Genomic DNA, 20,519 nt, shown 5'->3' with positions numbered 1-20,519 from the left:
GGAAACTCCTGCATTGAGCGTCTGCCCCTTGGTGGTCAGTGCATGTCATAGTGAACATTTGGTTGACAGGTCATAATGGTCGCTTAGGCTTTTATATATATAGGTATACATATGCATGTGTATCCTTTTCAAGATACAAACTGGCTCTCTTGACTTGATTATATATATATAATTATATATATATATATATATATATATATATATATATATATATATATACAATTCATATATATTTTTCCAAACCATTTGAGAATACATTGGAGACATAGTGTGCCTTATCCTAAATACTTTAGCATATCTTTTAGTATATTTCCTAAGAGCAGGACATTCTCCTACATTACACTAAACAGTTGTCAAACACAAACAATTTACTATGGATATAATCTATAATAATAAAAGCATAATATGCTAATTAGACTGGACAGCTGAACGACTTTATGGATGACCTTCTGGACGAAGCTGTAGTGGGGGCTGAGGCAGAGGCAGTTAGGGTGATCAGGCAGGCAGGTGTGTGGTTAGGGGCAACCAGGTAGGCAGGCGAGTTGTTAGGGGTGATTAGGCAGGCATGAAGAGTGGTTAAGGGCTATCAGGCAGCAGGCAAGTGGTTAGGGGCGATCAGGCAGGCAGGCAAGTGGTTAGGGGCAACCAGGTAGGCAGGTGAGTTGTTAGGGGTAATCAGGCAGGCATGCAGAGTGGTTAGGGGCAATCAGGCAGGCAGGCAGAGTGGTTAGGGGCAATCAGGCAGGCAGGTGAGCAATTAGAGGTGATCAGGGAGGCAGGCAAGTGGTTAGGGGCAATCAAGCAGGCAGGCAGAGTGGTTAGGGGCAATCAGGCAGGCAGGCAGGCAAGTGGTTAGGAGCCAGCAGTCCCAGATTGCGAGAAGGATGTCTGACGGCCAGTTTAGGCTCTATTTGGAATCGGGCCTAAACTGGCAGTTGGACATCCCCCAAGGGGTCCCAAATTTCAAAAGGGTTTGGGCTGGGCTGAGGGGGACCCCTCCCATGCACGAATTTTGTGCACTGGGCCTCTAGTACCATTATATAATTCACAGTCCATATTCACAGTCCATCTACTATCTCAATACTCTTATTAATAGCAAATTATTTATTTCTATTGATCCAGGTTCTAATCAAGAATCATGTGATACATTTAGTTGTCCTGCAATGCACTTTTTGTTTGTTTAAAAGCTTACATTCTATCATTAATGGCCTAGATAGTGTCTCTTTTTAAAGTAACCTCTGCTTGCTGACTGCTGTTCCAAGAATAAGAATTTAAGCCAAAAGATGTCTAAAAAAAAATCCCTTAGGATTAGTGCTATCTGTGCTGAGGGAATGGCACATCAACTCTGTAACTATGTTCTGACCACAGTTTAGGCATTTCAATAGGGGTGAATCCCGGAAAGAGAAAACTGGAGTTTATCAACACTTTGCAGTTTTGAAATTTAAAACTTGGAAGAGATTCTGTTGCCATTTCAGTCCCCTGAGGCTAATGGGTTTACAAGGGGCCGTGTTGCAATGATTCACAGTGCACACTTCAAATCCAACCCTAAATACTGTAAAGATCCACCTCAGTGGGATATTGGTGAAAACTCAAAATCAATATATTTTCATCAAAATGAAATCCTTGGGATATTTAAAACAAAGTTTGGATGTAAGTATTAGTTATTTGTCATTCTTGAAAGTAAGTCCTCTTTTAAAAAAAAACCATAGCAGTGCATTTTTATTTTTTATTTTTTATTTTATTTTTTTTAATATATTTTATTGATATTTCACAGAGAGGAAGGGAGAGGGATAGAGAGCTAGAAACATCGATGAGAGAGAAACATCGATCAGCTGCCTCCTGCACACCTCCCACTGGGGATGTGCCCGCAACCAAGGTACATGCCCTTGACTGGAATCGAACCCGGGACCTTTCAGTTCGCAGGCCGACGCTCTATCCACTGAGCCAAACCGGTTTTGGCCATAGCAGTGCATTTTTAAATGCCCAACATTAAAATGAATGCAAAAAATGACAAGAAAAAAAATCAAAGATTTGTAGTATTTAAAATTCCTAAAGCATGCAGTGGTTTGCTTATTCTGTAAATAGAATTATGATTTTAGCACTTTGATTTCTGGCAACTGCTGAGCAGCAGTGATACCTAAGTCTCAGCTAATTGTCTTTTTTCTCCATGTCAGGCCTTCTTCCAAAACTGGATAAAAATACCGTGACAGAGTCATCAGCTTTATTGACTATGAATGCATAGAATGTTTTGTGAAAAATATATAAACCTACCTAAAGAGATTCATGTTTGTTCATTTATTGTTTTTGTTTTAAGCATTTACTGCATGACCACTGGGGCTCAGTAGTTGAGCATCGACCTATGAACCAGGAGGTTATGGTTAGACTAGAGGCCTGGCGCATGGATTCATGCACTGGTGGGGGCATGGCCTGTGGGGATCGCCCACCCGATGTGGGAGTACCACTCATCCCTGTCAACTGAGCGGCTGTGGACCCGCCCTCTGAGCGGCTGCTCCCACTGTGGGAGCACACTGACCACCAGGGGGGCAGCTCCTACATTGACCACCTGCCCCCTGGTGGTCAGTGCACGTCATAGCCATTGGTCAGTCTGGTTGTTCCACCATAATAGTTGCTGGGCTTTTATTTATATAGATTCCCAGTCAGGGCACATACCTGAGTTGCAGGCTCAATCCCCAGTAGGGAGCATGCAGGAGGCAGCCAAACAGTGATTCTCTCTCATCATTGATATTTCTATCTTCCTTTCCCTTCCTCTCTGAAATCAATAAAAATACATTTTAAAACACAAGAATTGTACAAACACATAAAAGTACCAAGTCTCAATAGCAGCACCTACTGATACCCATTACATTACTGAAAAGCCAGATAGATGAGGGAAAGTGCGAAATCATACTGTGCTATTTTCCCCCTTTTTCTCTAAAATAGAGTTGTTTATACATGAAAGAGAGAAATTAGCTACCAGAAAAATACTAGGCACATCTATATTCAGCACATAGTTTAAAAATAAAATCATTGTCTGTCCCCTACAGAACAGGCCTGTTCATTCATCCTTGGGATAGATATGTGTGCAAAACCAACATGAAATCAAATCCCTGCAGATGGCTTATACGTAAAAAAAACAAAAAACTGTTTAATCCTTTCACCGCATCCGTTAGGGAAGCCTGCCCCTTGCTAAGCAATAATGTGCAATATATAGAATGTCAAGTGTTCTCTTAGTTTTTTAGTAGAACTCCTTTGTTTTCCCTAATGGGCTTTTCCCCCATATTCCTTGTAAAGAGTTCTGTGTCACTTCGTTACCACAATATCTACATCTATAGAATTCTGTTGTAGTTTCTGTTTTAAGAAAAAGAAAATGTTCAGTAGACTGAAACTATATATAGAAATCTTACCAAAATTGATTGTGCTTCAAAGTCATGTTTTAAAAGTCAGCCAGACAAATCTAAGCACCTTTTTACATTGCTCTTTCTAATGGATTTTAATAGAGAAGAGTTGCGTTTCAAGCAGGAATTAGAATGAAAGCAGAGCTTGGAGGCTTATCCATTGAACAGAGGCAATAAATGCAGCTTTGGAGCTATAGCTGTCAGTTCCGATCTTTTCTGCTGAGTACCTGTGTGAGCCCATCCCCAGAGCTGCTGGTATTAACGTGTTGTTGTTTTGCTGAAGATAGACATTGTAAGAACTCTGAAAACAGAGTAACATGCCTATTATGAATCTATTTTTTATATATTCCATTCTCTCTTGGTTTTCTTTCTACCTAAACTTTTTGAAGAGTAAAAATGATGAGAATTTACGTAAAAAGGTACTTGTCTCTAGCACTATGAAATTTTTTATTTGTGGGTTGGTAACTTGTCAAACCAAATCAGAAATTCTTGATTCTCTGTTACATTAAAGCAATTCCTGATAGTAACTCTTGGGAAGGACTTAGTTTTCTTACTCTATAAGTTGAAAGTTGTACTTTTTTTCTGCAATAATGTGAGATTATTTTTCTCCCTAGCCCTAATGGACTTATTTTATATATAATCTACTCTCTATCCAGATTGATCTATATGCTAAGTAGCATTAGGTTATATCTGGACACTGATTTGACTCTGAAAATATGCATAATATATTGACATGTTCCTAACTTCAATGAAAATATAAAATTCAAAAGTAACATGATATGTATAAGGTTGATTTATAATAAGCATATTGATACTCAATATAGCACTAGGTATTAAATTGTATGATTCTTCTTTAATGGATATGATAATATAACATTCTCTAACAATGTCTGACTAGGTTAGTATCATTTCAGTTTTCAAACTGAAAAATTATAGTATCAAAAGCACAATTAACTTTCCAGAAAATCAGTGTATAAACTATTCACAGAACCTTGATCTTGACCTCTTCGAACCAACTTTAAAATCCCTATCTATCCAATGCTCTATATACATAGATATTATATTATTATTTGATTGTATGCATTGCAATATTTTTAAATACAAATATTAAATCATAAAATGTATCAGTTATATTTATGACAATTTGAAATGATTCTGAACTATGTATACTCACCTCACCACTGTGCATATTGTTTTCTTTTTAGAAAAAAAGAATCTGGAAGAGAGAAAACAGAGACCAAAATACCCCTGAATTTCTAACAGAACAGTAAGTATTTTTATGACACAATAATTAAACTAGCACTTCTATAAAATTAGAAGAGCTTCAAAATTCTTTTACAGAAATATTCACTTTTCTATTTGCTAAGAAAAGAAATTAACATATACTAAGTAGGTGGAGCCTTCTATAACTCAATTCAATTTGCTGGAGTAAACTGAAATCACTTATCCCATAATCCTCTTAGGTAAGAGGCCCAAGTAATCTTTGTCTTGCATCTTTGTGGCAGAAAATGTTTATGTTGGTTTCATCATATCTTTTGACTAGCATCATATCTTTTTAAATTCTAAAGAAGAAAAAAAGTAATCAAATTTAATCAGACTGCCTCACATGTTCTGTGTGTGATACAAAATTTATTTTGAAAAAACTTTGAAACGGAATCAGTATGCTTGGTGGGTTTATAGGCATTAACTTAGAATTATAAAACACCATCTGCAGGCTTAAAATTTATAGCTTCATCTCATCAGTGCACTTCTTTTCTATCTTCTCACAACTTTACTGTGACATGTCTTTTCTAATATAACTATTATTTGATAGTAATAATTCTTTTTCTAAATATGATTCTATTGAACAAAATTAAATGCATTCTTTATATCATTTTTATGATAAAATTGGTAACATTATAGTGATTTCCTAGATATAAACATTATAAATTTGAATATGTGAACTAATTTTTTTCAAGATAGAAAAGCAAAATCCACTTTGACCCATTTTACATCACTTTTAATGCCATGGTTGTTTTGATGAGTTTGCAAATGTAGTTCTCTAAAATTGAAAACAAACTTTAATGTACAATGTAGTGAATTAACAAAATGATAACTATATGTAAATATAAAGGCGTGTGATATAAAAGAATTCATAAGTAATTTTTCTAAGATATCTACAAAGTATACTTGCATAATAAAATTCTAGTTTTCAAAAAACTGTAATGTAAAGTCACATCTTAGTTTAAATGATTAAACATAATTAATCAACATTATGATGCTATACATTTCACTTATTATACTTATTCGAGAGGAGCAGTGAGGGAAGGATGTTTCTTTACTTCCCTGAGTATTATGTCCATCTTCACTTTCCACAAGCACTCTACCTCACTTGGTGCTGTAGTTATGGATGTCATACACTTTACATTTTTAAATCTGAGATTCATAAGATCCAAAATTTTCAAAAATTGTTCCTTAATTTGAAAATTAACTCTAAATATGTGAAATGCTGTTTTGAGGTGACAGAGCAGGTTATGAATAAGTTTACATAGTTCTGGATATAAGAAAGATAATTTAAGAATCAGATTTCCTTATCATGTAAAAAAAAAAAAAGACAGAAAAGCAAGCTCTGCCCATCTGAATAAATTGCAAGATATGAAATAAACGAGCAATTTTTTGACATTTTTTTCAACATTTTACTGACCAGAGAGTTAACGTCTCTCAACACCTGGCAATTATCCCACAAGAAGACTAAGCTCTCTTAAAGTTTTGCTTTTATGTATATAATTCAGTTTTTAAACATAATTTCAATTCTGTACATTACTCACTGTAAAAAGGTTAGATTTTTTAAAGTGATAGAACGTTTAAGCTCTTTATATGAAGTATATTATCTTTTCTTACCACTCCCAATTTCTTAGTATCTTATAATTTCACTGTGAAAAGCCATTTTTTTCTGATCTGACTTATTTGTTATTTGGGCCATTATTTAGGTATGATACATAAGTTATTTGATTTGAATTGCAATTTTTATAATTACATGGAAATTTTATTTAGTGTGGCAAACTCTGGAGGGAACTGATTCCAGTAATGAGATCTGCTCATTGGAATAATCCCGGAGAAAATAATGTGCATGTCTTCAGGAAAGAAAGCATGCTTTTATTGGTGCATTTGTTGTTTGGGGCAGTTTTTCCTTTCAGGTTTTAATTGTCCTTAGTTTTTTGTTTATTTTTTTTTTAATTTATCTTTATCCCTGAAAGTATTACAGATGTCCCCCCCTTTTTTGTGCCATTGACTCCCTATACCCCACATCTGCCCCTCCCAAACCTTCTTTAATTTAACAACTACATACTAAATCACTCATAAATAACTCTAAGGAAAAATGGCTCTTAATTCAGGCTCAAATAATAAAAAAGTATAATTTATTCTTTAAAAAATTATAAAATGTTTAGGAAGAGAAATACTCTGAATGAAAATGGTACTGTCAAAACATAAGTATCTTAATGTATGTCTTGACCTTCAAAAGAATTCATGAATTAGAGGTGTCAGAACATAGAATGAAGCCTGATGTAAGGTGAGAACATTAGGTAATACAGGGACTATTTTTCTTCCTCATCTATAGAAATACGCTTGTGTTGTAAGCCCATGAATAATAAGTGACTTTTTACTATTTGTATTTGAATCAAACTTATAACTGAAAGATTTTTAGCATAGAAAGCCATAAAAAAAATCTCCTATAATTTTCCCTCAAAGCCCCATAGATTTAAAATGATTTAGATAATTAATTAAAATACTACTGAAGATCTTTGGAGCACATTGAATAAATTTCACAAAAAGATTTGTGCCGCCGAAACCGGTTTGGCTCAGTGGATAGAGCGTCGGCCTGCGGACTGAAAGGTCCCAGGTTCAATTCCGATCAAGGGCACGTACCTTGGTTGCGGGCACATCCCCAGTAGGAGGTGTGCAGGAGGCAGCTGATCGATGTTTCTCTCTCATCGATGTTTCTAGCTCTCTATCCCTCTTCTCTCTCTTCCTCTCTGTAAAAAATTAATAAAATATATATATAAAAAAAGATTTGTGCCTAAGAAAGTTAAGGAAAATAAGGAAAGGTAAGAAAAGAACCTTTGGAAATTTTAACTTGAAATACTTTTTCTCTTCAATTGCTGAACACTCAATGGTACTTTTAAGAACTCCCTGGGTCCTCTCTCTATAGATAAGAATACGCTAGATAATAACAAAGAGGATAAATTTAAAAAAAACATTCAGAAGCTCAGTAGTGCTTCTTAGAAACTATTCATATTATCCTAGATTTGCTAAACCTCCTTAAATACTTCTGGGGGTTTATTTTCTCACTCAAAGCATGACTATGATTAACAACTTCACTTTCCTGACACACCAAATAGAAAAAGACGTATTCAGTAAGAAAAGTCCTAATGGAAAGCAAATTTTAACTAGGAAAGTGTTTTGTGGTGCATTGGAGAATAACTATTATTTGCAAATGCTCCTCAGAAATTTAATATAATCAAACCTTTCTCTATTTGAAGTAACAAGTCCTTGTAATCAAAAAGGATAGATGTGTATATATTTAATAGTAGCATAGAGCTAGGAAAACATTATCAAGTCTAATAGTCTCATTTTCCAGATATTATCTCCTTTAATATCCTTATTTATAGAGGTGATGCCATTGTAATAACCTGGTTATTATTTAACAGGAAAGGAGTGAAAGGGGAGACCAAATAACATAGGCATTCCATTCATACAGCTTTGTGGAGAAGCCGCATTTAACACTCTCCAAGTCTATTCCCCCCTGATTGATGGGGGAAGGGATTTGACAGAAGAAGTTTAGACACAAGCCCAGTAAGGTCTGAGTCACATGGGAGGGTGCCTACCTATCTACCTGTCAATCACACCTGAAAGCCAGTCAGTGGCCAAATATATAAAACTTCCAAACAACAGCAGTTCTTGCTCTCCTCCCTCGTGGGACTCCTGTGGTAGGAGGATGTGCACCCCTGTGCCCACATGGCTCACGGCCATGTTGGACTCCACACATGCACTGATGGACTTTAATTAGCTTAAATACTGGATACAACATGGAATGGAAACTCTGGGCACTGGCCTTATTTCTGCCTTGCTGAACTCCCAGCTGCCCCTCTTTCAGGACTAGCTTTTATAATAGCTTTTATAATACATTTATAATACTGAGGTGGAATATCAGTCCTAACACCACTCCCCATTTTAATGCCAAATCTTGTTCTGCCTTTAAAAATAAACATATCCCAATCTTAATAATAACTATTTCTGTATCAGCAAAATATAACTTATGGTAAACATCATTTTTCTTACCTCAAAATTTAATCCTGACATAAACTACAAACAATTTTCTTTCCTATTCTAAAATATGAGAAATCTGGTTCAGCATATGCTCCATTGTACATTTAAGCAATTTATGGTCCCTGTTCTATGGTTGTTATAAATTGCTTCACCCTGCTATTGCTTTCAAAAGAATCCTGGCAAAGCCTATGAACTGGTACAAGATGTTGGAGAGTGAGGAGATAATGCCTCTAAACAAATGATCAAACTGCATTGGTTTGCTAATTCAATGACCCCCAAAGTGATATTGTATAAATTTTCAATAGTCTGATATGTATTTTAACAATAATTCTTAGCAGCATTTTTGTAAGTTGCTCAGGGTTTTTGCTTTATCCATTTCAGGTTTGAGTTTAGCATTGATACAATTTGCTTTAACATCTCCTGGGAACTTTTTTTATTTTTTTTATTTGAACTATGAAGGATTTAGTCTTGGATTTTCCTTTCCTTTTGGATTTTATTATTATCAGTGTTTCACAAATGGCAAAGTCAAATTTGTCATTAAGTGAAACAGCTGAAATAATGGAAAAAATACAGGAAGCCCTGAACCTAGGGGAGAGATATGTTTTCTTTCCATTTCAGAAGATGGATATTTCCTCAGCATGGTTACACAAATACACCCATAAAGACCCAGTCTAAGCTGAACCACAGTCTTTACAGCATAGGGGATGGGACGGGATGATGAGAGGGAGACAGGAACAAAATGTTTCTCCATTTTTCCTGACACTCAGTCAACCCAAGCCAAAACTTGAAAAATAAGTAAAGCTGGCTTTCCATGCTGTTCCCTCTCTTTCTAACCTTTGCTTTTTCCTGATGTGATTCCACTTCCCATCTGATATTCTCGAGCTGCTGTCTCTTTAAAGTGATTTTGGCTTCAAATTTCCTAACACCCCCCCCCCCCCCCCCCCCCCGTTTCTCTTGATCAAAATGCCTCAATGCAGCGAGTGAGGAAACATCTAGGAAAAAAGGAACTGGGTCAAGTACGCACATCTGCCCTCTCTCCTGTCTGCTCCTCCACCTGCAATACACACATTCTTAACCCAAATAAGCAAATGACATCAGGGGTGTCAGGCAGGTGAGGTCCTGTAGTGATGAACCTAGGCAGTATGCCTGAGGACACTGGGGCCAGGAGCCACAGGCCCTGGAGGCAGCACTCCTGCACTGCTTTTGAGGTGTTGTATTTCTTTCTAATCACCCACTTAGGAGCCCAGAATTTATTTATTTTAACACCAACAAGTTTTCCCACTGGTTCTTGTGAGGCTTCTGATAGAAGCTTGTGTCAATGAGGTAAAGTAGGCTACACTTACCAGCTCTTTTCTCCTGTAATGTAACTTATATAAAATGCTTGACTAAATAATACTAGTTATCTACATTTTAATTTTTATAGTTTTTAAATACCCAAATTATAGAAGCATGGTTTCATGAAGTAAATACTTGTGTCTCCTCAATATAAAGAAAATTATTTCATTTGTACCATTGCCTTAGTTCAGGCTGCTATAATAAACTGTCATAGGCTGGGTGGCTTATAAACAACAGACATGAATTATCACAGTTCTGGAGACTAGAAGCCTGTGCCCTGAGTGCCAGCATGCTGTGTTTTGGTGAGGGTCCTCGTCCAGTGACAGACTCTCACTTTATCCTCACGTGGAAAAAAAAAGGGCAGGAGGGATCTCTGGGGTCCCTTTTTCTAAGGGCACTAATCCTAAGGGCTCCATTCTCATGAAGTAGTCACCCTGCAAAGCCCCACCTCCTAACACCATCACATTGAGTGTTAAGATTTCAACGTTATTTTGACCTTTTTAAAATTGTGATAAAATATATGTAACATAAAATTTACTGTTTTAACCATTTAAAGAGATATTCGTACATTCTTATAGTTGTACAACCTCCAGAACTTTTCCATCTTCCCAAACTGAAACTCCATTTCCATTAAACACTAACTCCCCATTCCCTCTCCCCACAGCCCTGGAAACTACCATTCTACTTTCAGTCTACTTGAACACTTTAAGGTACCTCATATAAGTGAAATGATACAGTTTTTGTCCTGTGTCTGACCTCTTTTACTTAGCATGATGGCTTCAAGGTTGCAGTGTGGGTCAGAATTTCCATCCTCTTTAAGGCTGAATAATACTCTATTGTATATATACTGTATACTATAATTTATTTATCCATATATTCTGTAATTGATGGAATAATTTAGTTGTCTGAAGTAGAATCTTTTTGCAGTTCCCTAACTAAAGATTCAAATATAGAAATGCAATGAGTTTGTGGCTTTGAGGACATGTCTCTTTTGATATCATAAGCCCTAAAATTAATCCCGGAAAACTAGTTTTGTATACATGATCAGCAGGAGAAATATATGATTTTTAAGGTAACATAGTTTCTAAGTCATAAATATGCCATATTTTAATTGCTCAGGCTAGAATTAGCCAGTCTTTATTTGATTACCTTATGTTTTTTATACATTGAATGTTCCTTAGAAGATTTGCAGTATTTTTAAATTGGCAGTTCTCTAAAAATAAGTAGAATAATAGGAAGGTTGTTGTTGATTCAAAGGGCATAGAGGCGATAAATGGTAATGGAAAAAATTAAGCTAAAAAAATAAAGTTAGACCAAAAAATAGAAATGCAAATTTATAGTTTTCAATTTTTCTACTACTACTATTTAACTTCTAATCTATGCATTATGAAATATTATTATTGAAGAATTACCAGATAAATCTTAATTAAGAAAGGAATTATGTATTTCTTCATGTTTCATATTTTCATCAAACATTATGTGCTTACTAATAATTGTATAGCTAGCATTTTTTGAGTACAAGATACACAAATACATATGTACATATATCTGCATATATAGACCAGCTTTATCACTATATTACAGATAAAGAAGCTGAGGATCAGAAAGTAAGTTTCACAGTTAGTAAGTGACTGAGTTGGAATTTGAGATCAGGACTTCTATATGCAGGCCTGTTGCTCTCCACCACCTCACACTACCCTCTACACGCCATGCAGGGTGTTACATGCAGGACAAGACACTATCTCTGCCTCAAAGTAATTTACATAACAGTGGAATGGATGGGCATTCCAAAGTAATCCTATCTAATGAAAGGGTAATATGCAAATTGACCCTAAGGGTGGAATGAGTGGGAACGACCAGTCGCTATGATGTGCACTGACCATCAGGGGGCAGACGCTCAGCATAGGAGCTGCCCCTGGTGGTCAGTGTGCTCCCACAGGGGAAGCTCCACTGAGCCACAAGCCAGGCTAACAGCTGCGAGCGCAGCGGTGGTGGCAGCAGAGCTAAGGATATCCGACTGCGGCTTAGGCCCACTCCCTATGCAGAGCCCCTGAGGGGTCCCCCGCTGCCAGAGGGATGTCTGAAGCTGGTAGGTAGACATCCCCCGAGGGGTCCTGGACTGCAAGAGGGCACAGGCCAGGCTGAGGGACCTCCAAAGTGCACGAATTTTCATGCACCAGGCCTCTAGTTATAATATAATAGCATGAGGATAAGAAGTACTTGGAAGCCAGCAATAGACATGGCTTAACATTGCCTGAAAAACTTTACAAAAGAAAGGACATTCCATTTTTACCTTCCATGACTTACTATCACACTGGTTTTCTACTTTGTGAATGAATTTTACTTAAACACACAGTACAATTAGTTAGGGTTGAGACTATAATGAGATTATGAAGGTTAAGTAAAGTATTTGAAGTTTATTCCATCCAATAGAAAACCATTGTTTTAACATGTTTGGGGTTTTTTCTGTGTTGTTGGAGTTTTGTGTGTTTGTGTGTGTGTGTGTGTGTGTGTGTGTGTATGTTTGCTTAGTGTCTCATTCTGTGGAATCCTTAGTAATAGAATAATAGTAACAATTTTAAAATAAGTTTTGTTAGCTTGCATTAGTTTTTTAATGTTCTTGCATTATACAGATGAGGGAAGATTTAAGTGTATGACTTTGCCTCTCGTTCAGAAGCATCACATCTTCTCAGGCGATGCTTCTCAATAGTGTGATTCATAATAACATTTGTTGTTATTTTCTTACCTCTTGGGCAGACACTAAAGCCTGCTTGACAAGCTCTATGTAGCTTTAAGTTACTGCAGTGAGGGAATTTCACAGCACTGTTATGCTTTTGGTTAATACAGTTGTGTGTTTTGCTTGGGAAAGACAATTCTGATAGTGTCCTATTGATTCAGATGTTTTCTGACAGTAGCTGCCTACCAGGTTTGCCTTCATTGACTTTTCAATGTTCTGTTACAAATAAGTTGCATGTACAATTTGATATTGAAGGACATAGAAGGTTCCCCACTGTGCATGAGGTTGGAGCAGCCCTGAGCTATGGGGCAGTGAGTGCTTATTATCATTCTAAAAATCACCCTCTTGTCCTGAGCTGTTGCCATAAAAGATTTGTGTTTTCTCTGTGTATTTTTTTCTCCTCATTTTATTCTTTCACACATTCCAATGTACCTCTTATTTTTTAAAGGTGTAAAGTCTATTCTTAGAAAATCCCCAGGCTGACTAAAACTTGAAATATAAAGTCACAGGTGTTTTCTTATATTTTTATACATCTGGAATCCAAGATAACCCAAATTGCAAGTACTTGTTTTGTTGGTACAATTTAAAATAAATCTTATTTGTTTGATTTTTCTAAAATTGTGGATGATTAGCAATGTCTGTTATCATCATAATTAAATAAACTATCATTTATTGAATGCCTACCATTTCCCACACTCTGTGCATAGCAATTTTCAGGTTATCTATAATTTTGACAACTCTACAAGGTAGGTATCATACCCTATTTTACAGATGAGGAAACTAAGACTCTGAAAGGGTAAGTCACTTGCCCCCATAATAATTATTTTTATCTTTTTCATCATGTTTGACTTGTAGTTATCTAAACTGATAGTAGTATTGTTTGGATTTGCAGAGTACGTCATAGTTTGCATAGCACTTTCATATGTGGTGCCTCTTTTAACCTCACAAAACCAGTATCTGTATTTTGCATCCATTTTCTCTTATGAGACCATCATATGAATCTAAATTCATAAATGGATTATGGATTTCCCTGTGATGAAATATTACTCTTTGTTAAATTAGCATTATTTGTAATAATGGCTTTATTTTTACCACTACTAATTTATGTTCATATGTTATGAGGGGAGAAGGCAGCTGGAGAACTTGACTATTGATGCCCTTGAACAATTTTGGGGATTATGCTTACCTAGGAAATAGGTACCTAAAACAGAAGCATAATAATGTTTTGAGACCAAACTTCTATGTCCCAGAAAACTATGTAGATAATGCATACTAGTACATAACTGCTATTTCCTGCTATATCCTCCCAGGATCCCACCCACAGCATCCTTGCCCTTTAAAGGCATTTTAGTCTGTGCAGTTTATTCCCATATATCCATATAAATCAAAGCATCCTATTCTTCAATATACATGAATAAACATGGGGGGAAGGGAGGAAAAAGACAAATAGATACAGAAAGGACACCTACAGTATCACACAGAGGTAAGATAATATAAAAATGGGTAGTAAGTATATTTCCATCTCATTGGTTCCAACACTCAATGACATTAGATTTTCTGAAATAATTTATGGATGGAAGTGCCAATTGGGTAATGGGAACAACAAATGAAAAAAAGTGGAAGAATAAGTATAGAAAAAAATTAAAACAGATAAAAGTCACATGTACACCACCCTCCAACTCCCATGGGGACATAAAACTAATCTACTCACCATTCCAGAAAGTACCATGTTCTTTCACACACCAGAGCTTTGGTTCAAGAGTTTGACCCCACTTTTCCTGACCTAACCTTGTCCTTGGCTGAGTTAGTTTCTTTCTCTCTTCTATATTCCCAGAGCATCTAGGACATAGCTGTACTGTAGCACCCATCTGATCTGCTGGATGTAAGCAAAGTGAGCTAGCCGTTGGTTAGCCTAGCCATCCCCTCACACCCACCAATCCAGAGAACACTTCCAGCACAATGCCTAGCACACAGTAGACAATTCTATTCAGTCATTCAACAGTACCAGACACTGTGCTAGTGCTGAGGGCTAGACTCAAAGAATATTTGAAAAAGAAAGGGAACGAAAAAGTAAGGAATAAAGGAGTGAAAGAGACATAAAGAGACCAAAGGAGGGAAGAGCAAGTTAGAAAAGAAGGAAGGAAGGCCAAAAATAAGTAAAAATGTGACTTAATCTATCATATAGTATCCTATGTAATAAAAGCCTAATATGCTAAATGTCTGGTCGTCTAGTTGGCTGTTCAACCAATCAAAGCATAAAATGCTAATGATATGCTAAGGCTGCTCAACCACTCGCTATGATGTGCACTCACTACCAGGGGGCAGACAGTCGACTGGTCGACCAGTCACTATGACATTCACTGACCACCAGGGGACAGACAGTTGAACAGTCAACCAGTTGCTATGACATGCACTCACCACCAGGGGGCAGATGCTCCAACCCGTAGGTTAGCTTGCTGCTGGGGTCCAGCTGATTGGGACTGAGCAAGATGGGCCAGGCACACCCTGGAGCCCTCCCTGGCTGGCCAACCTCCCGCATCCCTCCCTGGCCCCAATCATGCACTGGTGGGATTCCTCGGCCTGGCCTGCACCCTCTCGCAACCTGGGACCCCTTGGGGGATGTCAGAGAGCCTGTTTTGGCCTGATACTGCAGTCCAGGCTGAGAGAACCCACTGGTTCACAAATTTGTGCACCAGACCTCTAGTTTCATATGAAACCATTATTTTCTTTTAGCAAGGAAATATATTTGAAAATAATAAATATTTCAGGGTACTTTAGAACTCACAGTGGATATGATGGAAATGAGTTTTATATAAGACCAGAAATCTGATCTTAGATATTTTTTATTCATACTAATTTGGAAGGTATTTTTCTTTTTAAAAAATTTCCATGTTTACATATGAGAAGACAAGATCTTTTATATGTTTTTGTAATGTAACAAATGAAGTGGGAAGGCTAAAGAATTTTATCTGTCAATCTACAAATTTGTACATTAAAATATTCCTAATTAATGCAAAATTCACCATACACATATGTTAGTGTGTGAGTATGTGTGTTTCTGTATTTTCACTTTGGTCTCAGTGGAAGGGATTATGCTAATTTGTACCAGTGCTCCTAATAGGAACTAACCACTCCCCCATGTAAACACCATATGCTATTCATTCTCCTGCTAAGGCATTCCTTAGTTTCTCTTTTTTTTACTCTCACCCCTGCCTTCATCAATCCTAAGAAAACCCCTGATTTTTCTATCACTTCTAGAGCGTTCAGGGGTTTCCTGCTGCCCTTCTACTGCTCTTCATGCATTCCAAATAGGAACCCAAATGTAGAGTGTGTATCAGAGGAGGCTGCTCTTGCTTTGCTAATGATTGAGTCTTGTTTTCAATTCTTGCCATACCTGGGGCAAGAATTTTTTTTACCCATTTTGATTTATTATCTACAATACTTTGTTAAAGAGCATTGCACTCAGAAGTTATGTAATCAAGAGGCAATCAAGTGTAATATGAAGAATTGATCTGAAGTCTTTGCAGCTGAGGGCCATACAAAGTCTCTTGTTTCAGGGAAATAAGGATGAAAATTAACAAATAAACAAAACCCAGAAGTTCCCTAGGCTCCAGAATCTCAACAGAAAATAACATCAACAGTTAGTGAAAGTGTAGGTATTAACGTAGAAAAGCAGATCTTGTGCAAATATTAAAATTAACACCTAGGGCTTTTGTATAGATAATTTCTATTATAAACAATAAAATATGTTGTATCTTAAATACAAACATATCAAATACAGCTGCTCTTTTATGTTTCTTCTATCTCTTTGCTACTGAAAAACAAATATCCCAGTAACAATAATTAGCAGTCACTAAAGGCAAAAAGATTAAAAATAATAATAATAAACAGTCTTGAGCAATAAAATCAAGGATGATTTAAAATATTTAATTTACTCTTAAACAATGTAAGGATTATAAGCACTAAAACTGACACACACCCCTTTCCACCATGCAGTAAAAAATCCACATATAATTTTTTTGACTCCCTAAAAGTTTAACTACCAATAGCCTACTATTGACTAGAAGCCTTACCAATATCATAAATATCTATTAACCCACATTTTATATATGTATTATATACTGAATTCTTACAATTAAGTAAGCTAGTGAAAAAAATGTTAAGAAAATCATGATAAAATACATTTACACCACTGTGCTAATATGTATCACTACCATAAGTTTATATCATCTGTTTACAAGATAAATCATCTTTCAGTACTAACATGAATATTGTTTTCTGTGATATAAAACACTGTACATATTATGCATATTACTAACACAAGACATCAGAAGTAAAAATATATGTGAAAAAGAAAATCATTTATTTACACATGTAATGAATCATGCATTGTTAATGAAGAAGCAGCAATATGATTGTGTGTAAATTCTGTCATTATTATGATTGCTTAGTGGTAGCAAGGAGATCTCCAAAAGTTTCCAATATTCTTATTTAAAAAAGTGCACATATAAGTGGACCCATGCAATTCAATTCTGTGTTGTTCAAGGTTCAATTGTAGTACCTTAATTCATCATAATTACTGCCCAGTTTCTGAATCATATCTGACCAAATATTATCTGTTAAAATCCATATGACAGTCCAAATCATACAAGAAAAGAACATTTATTAGTCTTTGTGTGTTTATAGGCATAGAAGGTGCTGTGTAAATTGGTTTGAATTTTCCTTTTTTTCATTATCTTACAGTTTAATTGACATGCATAAAATTGAAAAAATAAGATATGGGAGGAGGAAAAGTTAGTGCTCTAGATAAAGGGTTTCAAAAATTTCAAAAGAGCAAAGTAATTATTCACAAGATAGCAAAAGAAATATTCAACAAAAATCAGTTGAATAAGGGATCAGAAGGAAAAGACCACCCACAGGCATGTACACATCAGCCATACACATGATGTACTGATCTCACACATACACACACAAAAGTTATGCACAGACTCTACCACACACATATCATATATACATACAAAAGCACACACAACACATTTGCTCATACAATCCCAAGCACACAGACACATCAAAGTTATGCTGCCAATTTAATTAACTAAGGATACAAAATTTTATCGGAAGGTAACCTCTTCATCATTTCAGAGAGCCCAATTAGTAAATCAAAGGTCATTTCTGGCCTGGATTTTTTTTTTTTGCAACTACAACCCAAATTAATAAGAACAAAATCCAAAGCATGGCAGGAGGCCTGGTATGAATGACATCTACTCCTGCCTGCCTCTTGCAGGCTGCTGTGTGGGTGTGTAGCTTCTCTTCATCACCAGTGTCACAGATGGGGCTCACAGCTGCCAATGACTGGACAAGCTACCAGACTTGTAAAGTTCAGTTATTTTTGCAACAGTGCATTTTCATATATGTGTACAGTATCATTCTAGATAATCATAACTTCATAACCTATGTATTTCTCATTAACAGTATGTGTCACATCTTTTCGTTCTCAAATCAAACTCAGTGGCCTTTAGGCTACGTTCATCTAGGGAGGGAGCAGAGTGAGTGCTCAGGAGCCATGGGCAACACTGCATTTCCATGCATTAAATATCATGAATTATACTTACTCTAATACTGGATTCATACAGTAGGAATAAAAACCCTTGCCTGATAAGGAATAAATGAAATAATGTTTGTAACACTGCTAACACATGGTACATACAAGATGTTCAAAAATGTCACGGAACCTGGCCAGCATTGCTCAGTGGTTGCTCTGTGAACCAGGAGGTCATGGATCGATTCCTAGTCAGGGCACATGCCTGGGTTGCAGGCTTGATCCCCAGTGTGGGGCGAGCAGGCGGCAGCCCATCAATGATTCTCTGTCATCATTAATGTTTCTTTCTCTCTCTCTCTCTCCCTCTCCTTTTCTCTCTGAAACCAATAGAAAAAATATATTTTTAAAAAATGTAATGGAGAAGTGTGAAGCATTCTTTATTATAATTAATGATTTCCAGCTACTCTTGGTTTAGTCGATTTCCCTCACAAAATATACTAATTTAGATCCTAAATAAGCAACCACATTTTCCAATTTAATCACTTTTTAATGTCCTAGGAAATATTAATAAGGGATATTGAGTTCACATTAATATGTCTCTGAAATCTGAATAAAACCTTAAAACTTTCAAAGAAATATACATTACTTAAGTTTTACTTATCTATTTCCTCAAAACAGTCAGTAGAGTATGTTTTTGGATACTTATTCACAGAAACCTTCCTTCTGTGACAAGCCACTTAAGTTGTGATTCACCCCAACTTAAAAAATAAATAAATAAACATGCTTTCCCTTTCCAGTGTGGATCAGTTGGTTGAGTGTCATCCTGTGAACCTAAAGGTCGCCAGTTTGATGCTCAGTCAGGGTACATGTCCAGGTTGCAGGTTCAGTCCCTGGTTGGGGAGCATATAGGAGGCAATTGATCGATGTTTCTCTCTGTCCCTCTCCCTACTCTCTCTCTAAAATCAATAAAAACATGTGTTTTTCTTTAAAAAAAAAAAAGAGTAAAAGTAAACATGCTTTTTAAAAGAACAGGTATTTTTAAAAATTCTTTGAAATGTCGGGAAGAGTATAATGTAGTAGATGTCAGTGAAAATGGTTTTATGTTATTTAAATCATATAGCTCATGCCTATCCATTCTTTCGGATGTTTCTTGAACAAAAAAATAGTCTTCATGTGCATTGAATTTTACAGTTGACTTTAACTTCTGCTTCATGTATTAAGCAGAATGATAGAGTTATGGAACTGTGGAATTGGAATTTGAAGATATGCACTTCAATTCCATTTACATATTAAGCGTATTAGGAAACTATACTGATATGCAGGCATTTTTGAGAGTCGGTTCCAGGTCCTTTAAAAAAAACCTTTAAGCTGTTTTATTTGGAGTCCCTTAGAGAAAATGCTCTTATAAAGCCAAGATTTCTGTAAAAACCACACCTTTCCAAAGTGCTTTATGTGAACTTTCAAGCAAATAGCTAAGAAGACATGAACTCAAGCAAGGCCATGGGTGATTCTCTTTAGCAGTTAGTTTGTAAAGAGACCTTGTAATGTGGACTTGCTGGGGTTTCCAAGTAAAACATCAACACCAACTGTACTTTCCTGCTCAGTGGTATAGAAAGACAGAGGGGAGAAGATAAGATATGGGCACCGCATCCTGAACTTAAATTTTACCAATTCTTTATCCTAGCATACAGCTTCTCTTAGGATCAAATTGCCCTGGGCCACCATCGGAAACTCAGAGAACATGTTTGTTCAGGGCCCTGCAGACCCAGCAGGAACTTATCTACATGATGTTATGTACCTCCACCTTTCAGGGTTGAGGATAATTATATGGCATCATCGCCTCTACCCTCACTTCCACAAGCACACACCCATGCAGCAAGCCTGAACGAGGAAGGCAGGAGTTCAGGTCATACCAGAGCTCCTGCATGCTTTGGATTTTGTTCTTATTAATTTGGGTTGTAGTTGCAAAAAATCAGGCCGGAAATGACCTTTGATTATTTTATGAAATCCAAACACACTTGTCAAACCCAACCATGCAAAGCAACACAAATCAAGTCAACTTTCACTCCGGTTTTGTGCCAAATGGAATGAAGTCTCTGGTGGGCTGAACAGCTCTATTTCCTGCTTTCAATTTCAGAGAGTGCAATTAGCAAATCAAACTTTAAAAAGCTGTCTAAAGTAATTAATTAGGTCATAATCACTCAGA

The 20,519-nt window shown here is 36.4% G+C and overlaps 1 protein-coding gene across 4 annotated transcripts in view; it reads left to right on the top strand.

Moving 5' to 3' along the window:
- SYT1 (synaptotagmin 1) overlaps window positions 1-20,519 on the top strand; it is a 562,599-nt gene that overhangs the window by 187,843 nt on the left and 354,237 nt on the right. For all 4 annotated transcript variants that reach the window (XM_080659089.1, XM_080659091.1, XM_080659090.1 and 1 more), the window contains one exon: window positions 4,601-4,662. The gene's annotated coding sequence lies outside the window, so the exon portion shown is untranslated. The remainder of the gene's footprint in view (window positions 1-4,600; window positions 4,663-20,519) is intronic.

Source organism: Plecotus auritus (assembly GCF_963455305.1).
Source record: "Plecotus auritus genome assembly, chromosome: 3".
Lineage (NCBI taxonomy): Eukaryota > Metazoa > Chordata > Mammalia > Chiroptera > Vespertilionidae > Plecotus > Plecotus auritus.
Note: the sequence above shows the minus strand (reverse complement) of the source record. Positions and strands in the feature narration are given on the sequence as shown.